Source organism: Hemiscyllium ocellatum (genome assembly GCF_020745735.1).
Source record: "Hemiscyllium ocellatum isolate sHemOce1 chromosome 15 unlocalized genomic scaffold, sHemOce1.pat.X.cur. SUPER_15_unloc_2, whole genome shotgun sequence".
Lineage (NCBI taxonomy): Eukaryota > Metazoa > Chordata > Chondrichthyes > Orectolobiformes > Hemiscylliidae > Hemiscyllium > Hemiscyllium ocellatum.
This window is the reverse complement of record NW_026867456.1, coordinates 767,615-771,803: the sequence shown is the minus strand read 5'-3', so window position 1 is coordinate 771,803 and position 4,189 is coordinate 767,615.

The following is a 4,189-nucleotide window of genomic DNA, read 5'->3' as shown; positions in this document are numbered from 1 at the left end:
TTTTGAAGCAGTACAAATCAGTAACCAGCGACACTTAGAATATTTTTGGAGCAGTACAAATCAGTAACCAGCGACACTTAGAATATTTTTGAAGCAGTACAAATCAGTAACCACTGACACTTAGAATATTTTTGAAGCAGTACAAATCAGTAACCAGCTACACTTAGAATATTTTTGAAGCAGTACAAATCAGTAACCACTGACACTTAGAATATTTTTGAAGCAGTACAAATCAGTAACCGCTGACACTTAGAATATTTTTGAAGCAGTACAAATCAGTAACCAGCGACACTTAGAATATTTTTGGAGCAGTACAAATCAGTAACCACTGACACTTAGAATATTTTTGAAGCAGTACAAATCAGTAACCAGCGACACTTAGAATATTTTTGAAGCAGTACAAATCAGTAACCACTGACACTTAGAATATTTTTGAAGCAGTACAAATCAGTAACCCGCGACACTTAGAATATTTTTGAAGCAGTACAAATCAGTAACCAGCGACACTTAGAATATTTTTGGAAGCAGTACAAATCAGTAACCAGCCCCACTTAGAATATTTTTGAGTCAGTACAAATCAGTAACCAGCGGACACTTAGAATATTTTTGAAGCAGTACAAATCAGTAACCACTGACACTTAGAATATTTTTGAAGCAGTACAAATCAGTAACCAGCGACACTTAGAATATTTTTGAAGCAGTACAAATCAGTAACCAGCGACACTTAGAATATTTTTGGAGCAGTACAAATCAGTAACCAGCGACACTTAGAATATTTTTGAAGCAGTACAAATCAGTAACCAGCGACACTTAGAATATTTTTGGAGCAGTACAAATCAGTAACCAGCGACACTTAGAATATTTTTGAAGCAGTACAAATCAGTAACCACTGACACTTAGAATATTTTTGAAGCAGTACAAATCAGTAACCAGCGACACTTAGAATATTTTTGAAGCAGTACAAATCAGTAACCACTGACACTTAGAATATTTTTGAAGCAGTACAAATCAGTAACCAGCGACACTTAGAATATTTTTGGAGCAGTACAAATCAGTAACCACTGACACTTAGAATATTTTTGAAGCAGTACAAATCAGTAACCACTGACACTTAGAATATTTTTGAAGCAGTACAAATCAGTAACCAGCGACACTTAGAATATTTTTGAAGCAGTACAAATCAGTAACCACTGACACTTAGAATATTTTTGAAGCAGTACAAATCAGTAACCGCTGACACTTAGAATATTTTTGAAGCAGTACAAATCAGTAACCAGCGACACTTAGAATATTTTTGGAGCAGTACAAATCAGTAACCACTGACACTTAGAATATTTTTGAAGCAGTACAAATCAGTAACCACTGACACTTAGAATATTTTTGGAGCAGTACAAATCAGTAACCACTGACACTTAGAATATTTTTGAAGCAGTACAAATCAGTAACCAGCGACACTTAGAATATTTTTGAAGCAGTACAAATCAGTAACCAAGTGCATTTTTGAATTGGTTACTGATTTCTCCGTTGAAGTTGGGGCTGCGGTTGGCTTCAGTTAGTGGTGGGGGCTTAATTTTCGCCGAGGGGAGCGTGTCCCGGTAGTGTCTCCGAGGAAGTGGTACCTATTGAAGGGGGTGTTTCTGAATTTGGGCCCTTTTTGAGTGGCATTGCCGGATGGGTTTTGTGTTGAAGGCTTCCAAATCGGGTAGCTCAGCCGGATTTGACCCGGCGGTTCTACCGACTGTCACGCCTTCGAGGGGGGACTGTTGTCTAAGTTCAGGCCGAATTTGGTGAATTTCCTAAGTCGGGAAGTGGTCCCAACGGGTTTGGGAGTGAACCTAACTGCTCATACCAACTTTGAGGCTTTGGGGCCGGGTAGCACAGTCGGATTTGACCCGGCGGTTCTGCCGAATGCCTGGCCTTCGAGGGGGGCCTGCCCTCTGAGTTCAGGCCGAATTTGGTGATTTTCCTAAGTCGGGAAGTGGTCCAAACGGGGATGGGAGTGAACCTGACAGCTCATACCGACTTTGGGGCTTCCAAGCCGGGTAGCTCAACCGGATTTGATCCGGCGGTTCTAGCGACTGCCACGGCTTCGAGGGGGGACTGTTGTCTAAGTTCAGGCCGAATTTGGTGAATTTCCCGAGTCGGGAAGTGGTCCAAACGGGGATGGGAGTGAACCTGACAGCTCTTACCGACATTGAGGCTTCGGGGCCGGGTAGCTCAGTCGGATTTGACCCGGCGATTCTGCCGACTTCCACGCCTTCGAGCGGGGACTCTCCTCTAAGTTCAGGCCGAATTTGGTGAATTTCCTAAGTCGGGAAGTGGTCCAAACGGGGATGGGAGTGAACCTAACTGCTCATACCAACTTTGAGGCTTTGGGGCCGGGTAGCACAGTCGGATTTGACCCGGCGGTTCTGCCGAATGCCTGGCCTTCGAGGGGGGCCTGCCCTCTGAGTTCAGGCCGAATTTGGTGATTTTCCTAAGTCGGGAAGTGGTCCAAACGGGGATGGGAGTGAACCTGACAGCTCATACCGACTTTGGGGCTTCCAAGCCGGGTAGCTCAACCGGATTTGATCCGGCGGTTCTAGCGACTGCCACGGCTTCGAGGGGGGACTGTTGTCTAAGTTCAGGCCGAATTTGGTGAATTTCCCGAGTCGGGAAGTGGTCCAAACGGGGATGGGAGTGAACCTGACAGCTCTTACCGACATTGAGGCTTCGGGCCGGGTAGCTCAGTCGGATTTGACCCGGCGATTCTGCCGACTTCCACGCCTTCGAGCGGGGACTCTCCTCTAAGTTCAGGCCGAATTTGGTGAATTTCCTAAGTCGGGAAGTGGTCCAAACGGGGATGGGAGTGAACCTGACAGCTCTTACCGACTTTGGGGCTTCCAAGCCGGGTAGCTCAACCGGATTTGATCCGGCGGTTCTAGCGACTGTCACGCCTTCGAGGGGGGACTGTTGTATAAGTTCAGGCCGAATTTGGTGAATTTCCCGACTCGGGAAGTGGTCCAAACGGGGATGGGAGTGAACCTGACAGCTCCTACCGACTTTGGGGCTTCCAAGCCGGGTAGCTCAAACCGGATTTGATCCGGCGGTTCTGCCGACTGTCACGCCTTCGAGGGGGGACTGTTGTATAAGTTCAGGCCGAATTTGGTGAATTTCCCGAGTCGGGAAGTGGTCCAAACGGGGATGGGAGAGAACCTGACAGCTCTTACCGACTTTGAGGCTTCGGGGCCGGGTAGCTCAGCCGGATTTGATCCGGCGGTTCTGCCGACTGTCACGCCTTCGAGGGGGGACTGTCCTCTGAGTTCAGGCCGAATTTGGTGAATTTCCCGAGTCGGGAAGTGGTCCAAACGGGGATGGGAGTGAACCTGACAGCTCATACCGACTTTGAGGCTTCCAAGCCGGGTAGCTCAGCCGGATTTGACCCGGCGATTCTGCCGACTTCCACGCCTTCGAGGGGGGGACTGCCCTCTGAGTTCAGGCCGAATTTGGTGCATTTCCCGAGTCGGGAAGTGGTCTCTGTCACAACGGGGGCAAGTGTCTGAAGAGGTAAAGTGAGTAACCAGCACAGCTTAGGGAAGGGTTCCAAAGTTCTCAACAATGTGAATTCGGTTACCAGGAAAGCTTAGGAAAGTTGCCTGACTGTCCCAAACGAATGAACTGCAAAACTTAGGGAACATGCCCGAAGATGCTTAAAAGTGTGAAATCAGTAAGCAGGAAAGCATAGGAAAGTGCCTGAAAGTGCTAAATGAGTAACATGAAAAACGTAGAAAAATGCCCGAAAATGTTTAAAAGTGTGAACTCAGTAACCAGCAAAACTTAGTAAAACGTTGGAAAAGCAGAAATGAGTAACCAGAAAAACTTAGAAAAATGTTTGAAAATGAGAAATGAGTAACCAAGAAAACTTAGAAAAATGCCCAAAAAGAAGAAATCAGTAACCAGAAAAACTTAGAAAAATGTTTGAAAATGAGAAATGAGTAACCAAGAAAACTTAGAAAAATGCCCAAAAAGAAGAAATCAGTAACCAGAAAAACTTAGAAAAATGTTTGAAAATGAGAAATGAGTAACCAGAAAAACTTAGAAAAATGTTTGAAAATGAGAAATGAGTAACCAAGAAAACTTAGAAAAATGCCCAAAAAGAAGAAATCAGTAACCAGAAAAACTTAGAAAAATGTTTGAAAATGAGAAATGA